The sequence below is a fragment of the Phyllobates terribilis genome, unplaced genomic scaffold (assembly GCF_046119375.1).
Source record: "Phyllobates terribilis strain yellow unplaced genomic scaffold, ASM4611937v1 Scaffold_8__6_contigs__length_399053987, whole genome shotgun sequence".
Lineage (NCBI taxonomy): Eukaryota > Metazoa > Chordata > Amphibia > Anura > Dendrobatidae > Phyllobates > Phyllobates terribilis.
In genome coordinates, this window is record NW_027362768.1 from 80,958,125 (window position 1) to 80,975,053 (window position 16,929).

Below are 16,929 nucleotides of genomic sequence, written 5' to 3' on the forward strand. Positions count from 1 at the left end.
TCAAGCCACAGTACACTCTGAAGACAGTGAAGCATGGTGGTGCAAGCATCATGATATGGGCATGTTTCTCTTAATATGGTAACAGACCTATTTTCTGCATACCAGAGATCATGGACCAGTTTGCATTCATTAAAACACTTGAAGAGGTCATGTTGCCTTACGCTGAAGAGGATATGCCCTTGAAATGGGTGTTTCAACAAGACAACGTCCCTAAAGACACTAGTAAACGTACAATATCTTGGTTCCAGTCCAAAAAATTTGAGGTTATGGAGTGGCCAGCCCAATCGCCGAACCTTAATCCGATAGAACACTTGTAGGGTGACATCAAAAATGCCGTTTCTGAGGCAAAGCCAAGAAATGCCAAAAAAAATGTGGGATTTAGTCAAAGCATCCTGGGCTGGAATAACAGTTGACAGGTGCTAGAAGTTCGTTGACTCTATGCAACATAGGTGTAAAGCAGTTCTAAAAAAAACTGTGGGTATACAATTAAATATTAGGTTAGTGATTCACACTAATGCTATATCCTCAAAAAAAAGAGTATATATTGTGAGTTTGTAAAGACAAATGCAGACTCTGCTATTTTTTAGAACAGCCCAATGTTTATTTTTTTGTTATTTTCTGTAAAGTAGTTAAAAATTATATACATTTCTCTTGATATTTTGAATTAGAAAACATTGTGCAATGTTCCCAATGCATGGAAATAAAAACTAGTATAAAGATTTTGTGCTTAACTCATGTTTTTGGACACACTGTTATTATTTTGAATACTCCTGTATTACTCTGATGTTACTGCATTACTACTGTTCCACATCGCAAGTATATCATTCTTTTAAAATAACGGTACCCCCTGTATAAATCCACTTGGACTCAAATTGTGTATGCCATCGGGTGGTCTGGAGCAGTACTCCATGGTGTAGGGTGTTGGTGGCATTCTTGTTTGAATGTACGTAGCTGTTTGCAGTCATGTGATGCTCCCTTTCCCATCATTCCTTCTCTGCCTCTGTCGATGCAGCGCGATGACATCATCTCATCGCGGACCGGGCAGTGGAGCTGCTGAGACGCTCTGCAGAGACTGGAAGAACGAGGAGAGGTAAGTATGTATTCATTTATTTTTTTACATCAGTGAGTAAATGGTGGCCATAATAGTGCAGGACTGTGGGCCTGCATTATACTATATGGGGGCGTGTAGGGCTGCATTATACTATATGGGGGCATATGGGCTGCATTATACACTATATGGGGGCATATGGGGCTGCACTATACTATATGGGGGCATATGGGGCTGCACTATACTATATGGGGGCATATGGGGCTGCATTATACTACAACCCCTGGCAAAAATTATGGAATCACCGGGCTCGGAGGATGTTTATTCAGTTGTTTAATGTTGCTGAAAAAAAGCAGATCACAGACATGGCACAAAACTAAAGTAATTTCAAATGGCAACTTTAGGGCTTTAAGAAACACTAAAAGAAATCAAGATAAAAAATGTGGTACTCAGTAAGGGTAATTTTTTTCAGACCAAGCAGAGGGAAAAAATTATGGAATCACTCAATTCTGAGGAAAAAATTATGGAATCATGAAAAACAAACACAACACAAAAGAACACTCCAATACATCACTAGTATTTTGTTGCACCACCACTGGCTTTAATAACAGCTTGCAGTCTCTGAGGCATGGACTTAATGAGTGACAAACAGTACTCTTCATCAATCTGGCTCCAACTTTCTCTGACTGCTGTTGCCAGATCAGCTTTGCAGGTTGGAGCCTTGTCATGGACCATTTTCTTCAACTTCCACCAAAGATTTTCAATTGGATTGAGATCCGGACTATTTGCAGGCCATGACATTGACCTTATGTGTCTTCTTTCAAGGAATGTTTTCACAGTTTTTGCTCTATGGCAGGATGCAATATCATCTTGAAAAATGATGTCATCATCCCCAAACATCCTTTCAATTGATGGGATAAGAAAACTGTCCAAAATATCAATGTAAACTTGGGCATTTATTGAAGATGTAATGACAGCCATCTCCCCAGTGCCTTTACCTGACATGCAGCCCCATATCATCAATGACTGTGGAAATTTGCATGTTCTCTTCATGCAGTCATCTCTATAAATCTCATTGAAACGGCACCAAACAAAAGTTCCAGCATCATCACCTTGCCCAATGCAGATTCGCGATTCATCACTGAATATGACTTTCATCCAGTCATCCACAGTCCACGATTGCTTTTCCTTAGCCCATTGTAAAAAAATTTTTTCTGTTTAGGTGTTAATGATGGCTTATGTTTAGCTTTTCTGTATGTACATCCCATTTCCTTTAGGCTGTGTGCCCACGATGCGTTTTTTAAGCCTTTCCGCAGCGGCAAAAACGCTGCAGAAACGCATAAAAAATGCATGGTAGAAGGCCTGCCATGTTCCCCAATGATAATCCGCATGTGCTGTGCACATGCTGCGGAAATTTCCGCTGCGGATTATCATTGCGGAAAAAAACGCAGCACTACCAATTATTTTGCGGAAGCGCTGCATTTTCGCCGCCATTGACTTGCATTAGAACGCATGGATTACGCATCACTGCATATGTAGATGCGCATTCTACGCGTTCCAATGTACAGATGGTACCCAGGTCTAGAGGAGAGGAGACTCTCCTCCGGACCCGGGTACCATAGAAACTGTAAAAAAAAAAAAGAATAAAATAAAAAATAAATATGATACTTACCTTCTGACGGCCCCAGGTGCACTCGTCCTCCCTTGCCGGCAAATCGCGATGGACTGAAGGACCTGCGCTGACGTCATAGTCATGTGACGGGTCACGCGACGCTGACCTCGGCAGGTCCTTCAGTGCAGTGTACCCCGATCTGCCGGCAGTCAGCACCAAGCGAAGCAAGACTGCGGGGGCCATCGGAAGGTAAGTATATGACGCGCCCCCTGGGCCATATTCTTTAGGGGAATACCCGGAGCCGGATCAGATGGGGGTTGTAGTCTCCGAGTGGCTGTGACCCGGTCCGTGCCCAGGGTGTCAAGCTCAGTGTGTGGCAGTCCTTACTGATGTTACTAAAGTTCTTTATGTCGACTACGCCACCCGTTGAATTGCGGTCACTACGGCCGCCGCTGCAGCAGGGTCCGCTGAGGCTGATGGTGTTGGTGCAGCTTAGGTAGTATAACCCCCAACGGGAGGGGTATAGCCTCAGGGGGTCAGGTGCAGAGGATGGTGGTTGTGGAAGTGCAGGGATGATGGTAATGAGAGTCAGAGTCGGGTTGTGCAGTTCAGGGTTCTTTACTTACTGCAGATGTTCCGGTCATTCCGGCCTTGAGTGACCACCCGAGCCGTGCTGCGTCCACCAGGTCCTGGACTCGGCCAACCCCCAAGTAGTTCTGGAGCGTGGTTCTGAGCTCCCGTTCTGTCCTGTCCTCGTCTCTGGCCTTCCCCACCAGGGATCCACCTAAGTCCGGCTCCCTCGGGCCTCTTGTTGGCGAACCCTTGCCTCTGGGTTCCCTGACCCTATGCGTGGTCTGCCTTCTGTGTGGATATGGTGGGTGACCGTGGCAGATGCTGCCCACGGCCTCCGGTCTCTGGCTGAGGTATGCTGTAGCCCCCACCAGTTTGGGATCCGGTACCCTGTTGCCAACTCTTCACCCTGTGGTTATATTTGGGCTCTCAGAGTTCCTTCTTTCTCCCCCTCTGGGTCTTTCGTTCTCTCCTCTCTCTCTCTTTTGGGCCTGGGGCTGCTCTGCTCTTCTGCTCTCTTCCTCTGACTTCTCTGCAAAGACTCACAGACTGACTGACTGTGGCTGACTGACTGACTGACCGACCCTGATCTTAGATGGTGCCCACCTTATATACTCCCTCTATGTGTGAGCTCAGGTGACCAGCACCCAATGAGCTCCTATCTTTACCCAGGCTGCTCCCCCTATCTGCCCCTACACTACTGGGATGTACCACCCCCCTCCCACTCCAGCCAGGAACAGACTCGGTCGTACCTGCACATTTCTAAGTGGGAGTACCGTTGGTCTGTTCCTCGGAAATGGGATGTGTGTAGTGCATGCAGCTTTCTGAGCTCAGCTCCACACTCCATCCTTACCCGGGAGTGGAATATCACACCTCTGGGTTGAGGTGCAATACCCCTGTAGCAGCCGAATCCTCAGGGTGCTACATATAGATTTATTTTTTTACATTCTCTCGGGTCACACTATATAAATCCATGCCGGTTGCATGGATTTATATAGTGTGACCAAGTTGTCAAGCACTTTCCAAGTGATGCTAAAATCGCTTGGAAAGCGCTCGTCAACCCGCATACAGAAATGCATGTGAAGAACGCTTCACATCCGCATGTCCCTGGCAGGAAAAACGCATGTACAATCCGCATGTACAATCCGCATGCGTTTTTTCTGCCAGGGGAGATGCAGAAACGCTCAGGAAAAATCCGGAGCATTTCTGCATCGTGGGCACATAGCCTTAGGCGGTTTCTTACAGTTCGGTCACAGACATTTACTCCAGTTTCCTCCCATTTGTTCCTCATTTGTTTTGTTGTGCATTTCCTGTTTTAGAGACATATTGCTTTAAGTTTCTGGTCTTGATGCTTTGATGTCTTCCTTCGTCTACCAGTATGTTTGCCTTTAACAACCTTCCCATGTTTTTTGTATTTGGTCTAGATTTTAGACACAGCTGACTGTGAACAAACAACATCTTTTGCAACATTGCATGATGATTTACCTTCTTTTAAGAGTTTGATAATCCTCTCCTTTGTTTCAATTGACATCTCTCGTGTTGGAGCCATGATTCATGTCAGTCCACTTGGTGCAACAGCTCTCCAAGGTGTGATCACTCCTTTTTAGATGCAGACTAACGATCAGATCTAATTTGATGCAGGAGTTAGTTTTGGAAATGAAAATTTACAGGGTGATTCCTTATTTTTTTCCTCAGAATTGAGTGATTCCATAATTTTTTCCCTCTGCTTGGTCTGAAAAAACTTACCCTTACTGAGTACCACATTTTTAATCTTGATTTCTTTTAGTGTCTCTTAAAGCCCTAAAGTTGCCATTTGAAATGAGTTTAGTTTTGTGCCATGTCCGTGATCTGCTTTTTTTCAACAGCATTAAACAAATGAATGAACATCCTCCGAGCCCGGTGATTCCATAATTTTTGCCAGGGGTTGTATATGGGGGCTACATTAAATTATATATGCATGCATTATACTAGATGGGGGCTGCAATATACTATATGGGGGTTACATTATATTATATGGAGCTGCATTATACTATATGGTGGCTACATTATACTGTATAGGGGTAGCTGCCTTATACTATTAGGGGGCTACATTATATTATATGGGTTTGCATTATACTGTATGGGGCTGCAGCTACATTATACTATAGGGGGCTGCATTATACAGTATGGGGCTGTGGCTGTATTATACTATATGGGGGCTACATTATACTGTATGGGGGGTACCTGCATTATACTACATGGGGGCTACATTATACTGTATTATATGGGTTTTCATTATACAGTATGGGGCTGCGGCTACATTATACTATATGGGGACTATATTATACTGTATGGTACAAAAACAGAGACCCGCATAATGTAGAGAAAATGGGATAGGTATCCGGTGATCAATGCCGAATCCTAACCACCAAAAAAGCCTACTCAGAACTATATAATTGAAAAAGGGAGAAAGAGAGTAGCATGGCATACAACAAATTTTATTAAGAAGTGATATTTAAAATTACAATATCATATAAATACATAATAGACAGATGTGACATGGGAACAAAGTAGGTCGGGTGATATGACATCCTACCTTGTCAGAATAGGCCTCAGTATATACCATGGGAGTAACAGGAAGTTATATCCATCTATAGAATAGCCAAATGACTTTTACCAAAGTATAGGAGTAAATATATTCAAGTGAAGAAAGAAGTGGCAACCTTCAAGAGACTTACCATATAGTGCCCATGAACCGAGGCATTTGTGTATTATGTATTTATATGATATTGTAATTTTAAATATCACTTCTTAATATAATTTGTTGTATGCCATGCTACTCTCTTTCTCCTTTTTTCAATTATATTATATGGGCCTGCATTATACTGTATGGGGGGCTGCATTATATTACATGAGCATGCATTATACTAGATGGGGCTACATTATATTATATGGGCATGCATTATACTAGATGGGGGGCTGCAATATACTATATGGGGCTACATTATATGTGCATGCATTATAATAGATGGGGCTACATTATATTATATGGCCATGCATTATAATAGATGGGGGCCTGCGTTATACTCTATGGGGGCCTGCATTATACTCTATGGGGGCTGCATTACACTCTGTGGAGGCTGCACTATACTCTGTGGGGGCGGCACTATACTCTATCAAGAACTATAGGCTGTGAATTATACTGTATGTACAGTACTATCTGGGGGCTGCATTATACTGTATAGAGGACTATGGGGGGTGCATTATTCTGTACGGAGGACTATGAGGAGTGCATTATACTATATGGAAGATAATAGGGCGCATTATATTATATGGTGAACTATAGGGCGCATTATATTATATGGTGGACTATGGGGTGTATTATACTAACGAGCACAATGCTGCCTATTCATCGAGTGATTGGATTGTTTACCCGAACACAAATCCTTGTTCTCAGCAGCACATCGCCCGGTGTAAGCTGCAGATATGCTGCTGATAACATGATACTGTATGAGGACAGATTGATCTATTAGTGATTGTTTTGTCTCCATCATTCTTCCTCAGTCGGTGTAAAGAGGCCGGGAAACAAGCACCGAATGACTTCAATATTGTCGATCGCGCTCGTTTAACGGCCTGAACTCAGCGCATGTAAATACAACCAAAATGTTTCTGTGTGATGGTGCAATATGTGAGCATTTGGGGTTCCACTTTAAACTTTTGCCTAGAGCCCCACTTTGTCTAAAACCAGCCCTGTGTATAGGCGGTGCACTCCCTGACTGCAGGGAAAGGGGGTATACTTATGCAACGAGATGACCAGCGCCATGTTCCCCCTGAAGACATCAATGCTGCTGTGGTATAGAATATGAATAATGTTTTGTTCCTGATATGTTTCCTTGTAGGCTGTAGTATTAATAAACGGCCACAATGTGCCACTGTCTAGAATGTAGGTGAAAGGTGAAGATTGCCAGTAACATAGCAGGCATTTATGACAGTGTGAGAGTTAACTATGTGTGAGGACAGCCCATGGTGGGTGAGCACTTGAGGAATCTCTGGATAGTTTCCACAAGCATGAAGTGAGTTCAGTCAGTAGTGTGCAGTACTTCAGAGAGCTGACAGGTTCTATATTGGCTGCTAGGGTAGACGTGGGCCTAGTATCCCAGACAGTGGATCACCAGACAAAAGAATCCCTTCACAAGAGTCCCCTTAGCCCTCCTGGGAACCTTGAGAGAGTCGTAGGGGACCTCGGGGCACATTCTGTCTGCAAGCCTGCAGAGGATGTTAGGACTCAAGTCTAGGACGTGGGGAGAACTTGGATCCGGATATACTGTCTTTGGTGAGGAGATTCTCTAGGGCTAGAGAAGAAAGCAAGGAGATGCTTCACCTAGATTTGGAACCAGGGCTGAAGTTGTATCTAGTACCTGTGGGAAAGATGACAGCCTGTTATGCCTTATCCTTTATACCTGCCTGTAAATACTACCAGTTATTAAGTAAAATTCTAGCTGTTGTTATGAACCTCGTGTCTTCTGAATTAATTGCTGCCCTGGTTCCAGAAGAGGAATTCCTGGAGTCAGAAGAGGACGGCTGGCCAGAAGTAAGTGAAAAACACCACATACACCGCAGCACACTAGAGCGAGGACACATTTTGTCTGTAGGGTACCAAAGCGAGCATGGGCTACAGCTCTCCCACAACTACCTCGATTGGGCACCTTACATTTGATTGATTTGTTGGGTGGGCAGCAGGAGATTGAGTTTTCCAAGGCTGATGCCCTTACCCTTCCTTCCATAGAGTATTTAGGACCCATTCTCTGATGGGATGGCCTCTTTTCCAGTGCACCTAGGTACGAGTTTTATGTTGCAATCCTCCCACTCTGGACATTAGATGTTAGTAGTTGATGTCTCAGCTGTCGGATATTATGGTAAGGTCGTGCTGGAACACCGGGAAACAGAAGCCAGAAGTATACTGGCTGCTACTCTGTTGGTTATGAACTCACTCAACTCATTTATTACAATTTATTAATAAATGCTATGACTGAGAAAACTGTGATTCTATCACAACTGCCGCACCTTGTAAAGTACGTGATACATCGTTGCTATCAGGGTCTCTGTCTCTACACAGTTCTGCTGGAAGATTACATAAAAATGCCTGCTGACAGATTCCCTTTAAGTGGGCCCTTGCATCAGAAGGGAGTGTGAGTTGGTTCCCGGCAGTCTGGCCATAAAGTTCAACCACTCCAAGTTAGCTTTCTGCGAAATACATTACAATTACATTCAGGTTTGAAATCCTCCAGCAAAGGCCAAGCACTGACTGGAATGTACAGCTTTGTAAAGTATCTTGCTTCATTAAGAGGAACTGTGTGTTATAAGTGACGCGCCCCCAGGGCCATGGGGTACTCGGCAGCCGGGCCTCTGGATGCCGGTGGGGGATATCATGGTGGCTGACCCGTTCCATGGCCCAGGGCGGTCAACAAAAGGGGATTTCTTTATAGGGGATTTGGAAAGTGTTCGTGACGCCACCTGTGGAGTGCGGCCAAAGGGAGCCGCCGCTGCGGAGCAGTCCTCTGGAGCTGGTGTTACCGCAGCAGGGATGGTGTGGCTCTCCACAGGTAGAGCTAGCTCCAAGGCAGTGTAGGTAGTGAGAGTTGCGCTGGGCGTTGTAGTGCAGGGAGGGAAAGATGGCGCAGATGAAAGAATGGACGGAGGTAGTACTGTACAGTCATCCAAGTCTTTACTCACAGTTCTTATGACAGTTCCACTGGTGCACTGTACAGGTGCCAGTCTCCCACGTCGCGCTGCATTCACCAGGCAGGGGTTCAGCTCTTCCTCAGGCAGATTAGGAGCACTTGACGGAACCCCACTTTCTTGTGTTCCTAGCTAGACCGTCTTCACGCTGTATCTTTCTCCCTCCTGCCCTGCGCTTCCCACTCTCAATCCCGCTCGGGTGCTCTGAGGTCCCTCCTGTCTTGCTGGAGTTCCCAGACCTGCTTGACCCTCACGGAGATTAGAATGAGGCTTCGGCAACTGACTATATAAGCCAGAAGCCTCCGATTTTCCCAGCCGAGACCTGTAGTAAAACGGGTGGACCAGGGGCCGGTCCCCTACTTGCGGCCTACGATCCCTCTGTCTTCTGACAGATTCGGGGCGTACGGGTGCCGTCTCGCACTCACCGTACCCCCTGGGATCCCTTCTGTAGATCGGAGCCTACTCCTCTGCTCCCCTCCTGGGCCTCTAGGACTGGGCCCTACTTGTGGAGCAGAGCTCCTAAAGAGACTCTGCTCCCAGACTGTTCTCCACTTACTAGCCTGTCTGTTCTGCCACCCTAAAATGGCCTCCCTTTTTATATCTCACTCTATAGTGCTCCCCTAAACTACTTCCTCCACCCACACCCACTACTGGTTCCCCCCTACCTTTGGGTTCCCCCCACTCCAGCCAGGGTCAGGGCTCAGCAGGAAAACACATTGCATCTTGCCCCTCCAGCCGGCCTGGAGCAGTGTAGTGTTGGATGCAGGTGTTGGGGTTCCGGGCAGCACTCCCTCCTTACCTGAGAGAAGGAGATAGAACACCTCTGGGTGAGGTGCAGTACCTCTGTGGCGACTGAACCCTCAGGGGCGCCACATAAGCAATGGTCTAGGAAGGATTATGTTCTGGGTCACATTGCAGTGACATGAATACTATGTCATTTATATAAATGGCACGTGTACAAATGTAATTAATTTAATTTAGGAAGAATGACCGCTGCTTGGAAATTACTCCTTCTTGTTTACGTGACTTTAGGAAACATTTATTGAAGGGGTTGTCTGGCCATAGGCTACAAGTCTGCAGTCACTCTATGTGATTGTAGACTTGTGAATCTTCACATTGCACGCACACTTTCTGCTGTGAGGATTCTTTAGTGCTGACGCCAGGATCAGGTGGTGATGTGAACACAGGTATGCGATTTGCATACTCATCGATATATTCCGACTAGATTCCCTTTGAGAGAGGCCAAGCCCATCTAGTCGGCATGTGACCGCATATATACAAATCAGATATGTGGGGTCACGTGCCCACTGCTCCTGGCACCGAGCGCTAGTGAGGATTCACAAGTCTGCAGTCACAGAAAGTAACTGCAGACTTGTAGCCTAAGGCCGAACAACCCCTTTAGTAAAGTATTTCCCAACAAAGGTGAAAACATATGAATTTGCACTTTTCAAGGTAATAATAGTTTAACATCATAATTTTACTTTCCACCATTAATAAAAACAAAATTCAGATTAATCTAACGTGATCTTTTATTACCTGATTCAAATTTTTATTGCCCATAGGCTAGCAGCGGTATAAAATGACAAAACTGAACAACCCTCTTTGTGAGGGAGCTGCCTCTCTGCCGATGATCTGGTGATTGTTTACAGGCTGCACTGGTGACATCATGACAGCACCGCTACAACTAATCACTGGGCTCAGAAGTTGATTCCATCTACATAGTCACAGACATTGGTTGTAGTGCTGTAGTCACGATGTCTGCTCTCGGCAGGGACGCAGATGTGCTCAACTACTCACCCGTCCCGCTCCGTTCCCCGCCATGACAGCATCTTCCCATGACCTGCGAATGGCACGCAGGTCTCCTGGTAGCGTGCTTAGGTCACGCGCGTGTGCGTTCCCCGCTACTTAACGGGGCAGCACGTGTGCTTCTGAAAATGTCCCCAGCCAATAGCTGGGAGATGTCAGCTATTTAACGCACCCTTCCTTATAGGGAGGTTCCTGAACAACATCAGTGATTAGTGTGTACACTTGCTACTTTGTTGTAAGAACGCTGCAACCATGCCCCCTGAGCCTGATCCTGTCCGTCCTGTCTGAACCTGATCAAGTCTATCCTGTTTGAACCTGATCCTGTGTTACGATACAGGCGTAGTACTATTGGAAACGAGTGGCCGAAGGAGCACAAGTAGGAACAGCAAGCCGTAGTAGAAATTCTTGAAGTTAGTGAGGAGTTGTAGGAAACAATCCGTAAATGACTTAGAACAGTCTGGGTAAGAATGTTCAGGAGCTGCAGACTGAAACTAGGCTGATAGTGTGTCACCCAGGGGGAATATAGGGGACTCGGTACCCGGGCCTTTTACCTTGTTTAGGAGGTCACGGCAGTCGTCTCCCGGGCCCGTACTCTGGGTCTCTCTTTAAAAAGGGGGGTTTTAGTGTACAGTTTGTCTTGTGACGCCACCTGTGGTTCTTGGTAATGGATACCGGCGCAGCTGCAGACCTCCGGGGGGGGTGATGGGATGGCAGCTGGGATATTTCTGCTCCCCACAGGCGGAGCGGGCCCCTCGGGGCAGTGTAGGTGCAAATGGTGGTGATGCTGGGGCTTGCAGTGCAGGAGAGATGGCGCAGCAGGAGTAACTAACAGAGACAGGGGATTCACTTCAGTACCTTTACTGGTGCGGATGTCAGGTACGGTCCAGGGTACTCGGTAGAAAGGGTGCACTTCAGGACTTCTCCACAGTGAGCGGGTATAAGGCCTCCTGGTCCGTGTCTCCCTCTCTCTAAGCTCCTGGCCAGCCTGCAACTGGGCCTAGCTTCTGTGTCGTGCTGTTCCTTCACCTGTCGCTTGGAAGTAGGACCTTTTTCTGGCAACCACTATCCCTGGATGCCGGGGCCTTCGTGGTTCCTAGTCCTGTCAAGGGTTTAGCTTCAGGTCGACCAGGGACTTGTAGTCCTTCTCGTATGCCGGTTGTCCCTACTGGATATAAAGGACCCTGTAGGCACGGACCCGGTGTCCGGTTTGTATACTCGGGGGTGAGCCTATGATGCTCCTCTTCCCCCTCAACTCCTCTCTCCTCTCCTCTTTTCCTTCGGCCACACTCGGGGCCCTCAATTCAGCAGCAGATGTGCTTCGTCTTCACTGCTCTCAGTGGCAGCACACTCTCCTCAGACTAACTGAACTTCTAACTGACTGAACTGCCTGGCTCCACCCTCCATATATATATATATCCCTAACTGGCTACCTCTGGTGGTATGAGGTGGAAGGGTGGAGGTGTTTGTATGTAATGAGGGTCTCTTGTGGAGAAGTCCATCCATGCACCCTTTTGGGTCCTGTGGTACCTGTGAACAGCAGGGTGCCACAATAGCTAGACACAATACTGAAGCAATGAGTGAGTGTTCCATGTGGCTTTAATTAGGCCCAAACAGGAAACAAGATGGATTCCATAGATTCAGAATCCGCCCTTGGTAAAGGGCAATTACAGAACACAGCAGCAGCCTTCAGTGGTAAGGACTGAAACTGAAGCACAATTATTAAAATGAACAATAGCGGCAACTAGTGGTCAAACTGTAGAAGGGCAGAAAGCCTGACATCCTTTCGGTCCCGCTGAACCTGTTTCTGAGTCCATCCTGCCTATCCCTAGTTCTTATTCTGATCTGCCTTGTCCGCATTTGTTCCGCTACCCTCACGTGTTCAGTCTGAACCAGTACCTATAATCCTTCACCTGAGTCCGTCCTGTGTTCTGGAACTTGTTCTGTCCATGTCATTCTAGTATCTACTCTGTCTACCGGCCGTGCAGTATTACTTAGAACCTGCTCTATCTAACCAGCCATACAGCACCCATTCCTCCTGTTAACCAGTTCCTGGCCGGTCAGACTCTCCGAATGCATCCCTGCTCCAATGCCCCCTTGGGGGTCAGCAGGTGTGGCTCAGGGGTCTGTCCTGGAGTGATACTTGGTGTCCACCTGTGGTCAGGACTAACCACACCATCAGGGGCTCTAGTGAAGAACCCGGTGGTCGCTTAGCTACGCCCCTCCAGGCTCTCTCCGGACCACGGCACAGTGGTTTCACAACCACAGCGTGACAAAAATTATGCTTGAAGGAGACTTTGGCCGACAGTCCCACTCATTGATGGATAAACACCGTAATTTTTTATGCAACTTGCTAAATGGCAAACCTAAAAGATACATCAACATATCTTTTTTTCTGTATACATTTTCCAGCTTGATTTGCTGACCCTCCCAGCAGCCGCTTTGGTATCATAGTGCATCACGTTACCACATACATCTTCCTGGCAAACACAGGCTTCTCCTGAGCCCACTCCACCATCTGTTCATACAACTACACATGACATCCACAAAGGTTGTCTTTCTGGCAGCCAGTATTAGTCTCCTTACCCCGCAACACACTAGTTGAGTAACCAGTACATGCACACAGTGCAACATAAACTATATACATATTGTCAAATAATGTAATTCATTCACTTAAAAAGACAATTATTTAACCCCTTAACAACATTAGACGTACTAATACGGGTCTGTGCCCTGGGACTTAAGAGCCAGACCCGTATTAGTACGTCATCGCGATCGAGCGCGCACACAGGCTGTGCGGGCGCGATCGCCGCCGGGTGTCAGCTGATTGTCACAGCTGACACCCGGTACTATGTGCAGGGAGCGGTCCCGCACCGCTCCCGGCACATTAACCCCCGCAATGCTGCGATCGAAGTCGATCGCATCATTGTGGTGGCAAGGGGAGGTGATCGCAGATACTCACCTCCTCTTCCGGCCTCCAGCGCTGTCTGCCGTGGCTTCCAGGATGTTGCCATGACGACCCGATGTCGTCATGACAACATCCGGATCACCAGACAGCAGGAAGATTTTTTGGACATGCGCAGAGCATTTTCAAACTATCTTCTCCCTGTCCAGCGCTGACAGCCTGCACGTCACAGGGATGGTGCTCCATTCCTATGCCATGCAGGCGATCAGAATAAAAAAAGTAAAAGTCCTAGAGTGGGACAGAGTAAAAAAAAGCGTAAAAACTGTCAGAAAGTGAAAAAATAAATAAAAAAAAAATTGTAAAAATATAAAAAAAAAAATAATAATAATAATCCACCAAAAATAAAAATATAATGTACCCATCAATAAATAGTATTATAAAAAAAAAAAAAAAAAAAACAATAAAAGTACACATATTTGGTATCGCTGCATCCGGAACAACCTGACCTATAAAACTGTCCCACTAGTTAACCCCTTCAGTGAACACGGTAAAAAAAAAAAAAAAAGAAGCAAAAATTAATGCTTTATCATCATACCGCCAAACAAAAAATGGAATAACACGCGATCAAAAAGATGAATATAAATAAAAATGGTACCGCTGAAAACGTCATCTCGTCCCGCAAAAAACAAGCCGCCATACAGCTCCATCAGCCGAAAAATAAAAAAGTTATAGCTCTCAGAATAAAGCTATGCTAAAAAATATTTTTTTTCTATAAAATTGCTTTTATGTAAAAGTGCAAAACATAGAAAAACGATATAAATGTGGTACCGCTGTAAACGTACTGACCCGAAGAATAAAGCTACCTTATTAATTTTACCACACGCGGAACAGAATAAAAAAAAAAAAAAAAATCCTGAATTGTTGGTTTTTGTTTATTCTGCCTCCCAAAAATCGGAATAGAAAGCGATCAAAAAATGTCACGTGCCTGAAAATGGCACCAATAACAACGTCAACTCATCCCGCAAAAAACAAGCCGTCACATGACTGTCTGCCAAAATCTGGAAAAATTATAGCTCTCAAAATATGGCGATGCAAAAACTAGATTTTAAAAAAATGCGTCTTTTAGTGTGTGACAGCACTCAGTCATAAAAACCCCATATGATTCTGGTATCACTGTAATCGCACCGACCCGAAGAATAAAGTAGTCTAATCACTTATACCGCACGAGGAACGGCGTAAAAAATAAACTCTCGAGTTAGGGTTGGGCTAGGGTTAGGGCTGGGTTTGGGGTTAGGGATGTGATGGGGTTGGGATTTTTTTCAAAAGTAAGAAAAAAAGATGACGATATGGCGACTAGTGTTGAGCGCAAGTGCTCGCTACTTGAGTTTGCATCGGGTGCTCGGGTATGCATTGAGTATCGTGGGTATTTGAGTGACATGCTCGAGTCTCCGCCCCATATGCTTCGCGGCCAAAAAAACTTTGCGGGGATTGCCTGCCATGCACGAGCAATCCCAGCATGTTTTTTTTTGGGTGTCTAATAACCGTGAAACATGCGGGGCAGGGACTCGAGCATGTCACTCGAGCACACGCAGTACATGGTGCATACCTGAGTACCCGATGCAAACTCAACTAGCGACCACTTGCGCTCAAGACTAATGACAACTTATTCAATATGATGACCTAATGTTATCAAATTCTGTGTCGTACCTCTGGGTTCAAAATGTTTACTATACACCTTAATAAAATCCTTGAGGGGTATAGCTTCCAAAATGGGGTCACTTGTGGGGGAGCTCCAATGTTTAGACACACAGGGGCTCTCCAAACGCAACATGGTGTCCGCTAACAATTTGAGCCGATTTTCCATTCAATTTGTTAGCAGACACCATGTTGCATTTGGAGAGTCCCTGTGTGCCTAAACATTGGAGCTCCCCCACAGGTGACCCCATTTTGGAAACTAGACCCCCCAAGGCACCTATCTAGATGCATAGTGAGCACTTGGAACCCCCAGGTTCTTCACAAATTGATTCGTAAAAATGAAAAAGTGGAAAAAAAAATACTTTTTCATTTTTACGAATTAATTTGTGAAGCACCTGGGGGTTCCAAGTGCTCACTATGCATCTAGATAGGTGCCTTGGGGTCTAGTTTCCACAATGAGGTCACTTGTGGGGGAGCTCCAATGTTTAGGCACATCAGGGGCTCTCCAAACGCAACATGGTGTCCGCTAATTATTCAAGCAAATTTTACAATCAAAAAGTCAAATGGCGCTCCTTCCCTTCCGAGCCCTGCCATGCGCCCAAACAGTGGTTTTTCCCCACATATGGGGTATCTTCGTGCCCAGGGGAAATTACACAACAAATTTTGGGGTCCATTTTTTCTTGTTACCCCTGTGAAAATAAGAAAAATTGGGTCTAAAGTAACATTTTTGTGAAAAAAGTTAAATGTTCATTTTTTCCTTCCACATTCAAAAAATTCCTGTGAAGCACCTGAAGGGTTAATAAAGTTCTTGAATGTGGTTTTGAGCACCTTGAGGGGTGCAGTTTTTAGAATGGTGTCACTTTTGGGTATTTTCTGTCATAAAGACCTCTCAAAGTGACTTCAAATGTGATGTGGTCCCTAAAAAAATGGTTTTGTAAATTTTGTTGGAAAAATGAGAAATCACTGGTCAACTTTTAACCCTTATAGCTCCCTAACAAAAAAAAATTTTGGTTCCAAAATTGTGCTGATGTAAAGTACACATGTGGGAAATGTTATTTATTAACTATTTTGTGTGACATATCTCTCTGATTTAAGGGCATGAAAATTCAAATTTTGAAAATTGCTAAATTTTCACAATTTTTGCCAAATTTCCATTTTTTTCACAAATAAACGCAAGTGATATCGAAGAAATTTTACCAAAATCATGAAGTACAATATGTCACGAAAAAAACAATCTCAGAATCAGGGGGATCCGTTGAAGCGTTCCAGAGTAATTACCTCATAAAGTGACAGTGGTCAGAATTGTAAAAATTGGCCTGGTAATTAACGTGCAAACCACCCTCAGGGGTTAAGGGGTTAAAGGGAATCTGTTACCAGGTTTTCGCTACCTCATCTGGGAGCAATATAATGTAGGGAAAGAGACCCTTATTCCAGTGATGTATCACTTAGTTTACTGAGTGTAGCAGTTGTGACACAGAGTTTTTAGATATAGCAGAGCTCAGAAAGCTAACCCCGCCCACATCACAGCTATCTATGTACATTGTCTATATACAGTGAGCTGCTAATCAGTTCTAGGGG

The 16,929-nt window shown here is 45.3% G+C and overlaps 1 protein-coding gene across 2 annotated transcripts in view; it reads left to right on the forward strand.

Annotated features, from left to right (window-relative positions):
* Positions 1 to 16,929, forward strand: part of LRRC39 (leucine rich repeat containing 39) — a 75,703-nt gene that overhangs the window by 9,344 nt on the left and 49,430 nt on the right. Inside the window, exon 1 of one of the 2 annotated variants that reach the window (XM_073643051.1) lies at positions 7,301 to 7,800. The exons of the other annotated variant lie outside the window; for it this stretch is intronic. The gene's annotated coding sequence lies outside the window, so the exon portion shown is untranslated. Of the gene's footprint in view, positions 1 to 7,300; positions 7,801 to 16,929 lie in introns of those variants that run through there. 2 annotated transcript variants of the gene reach the window in all.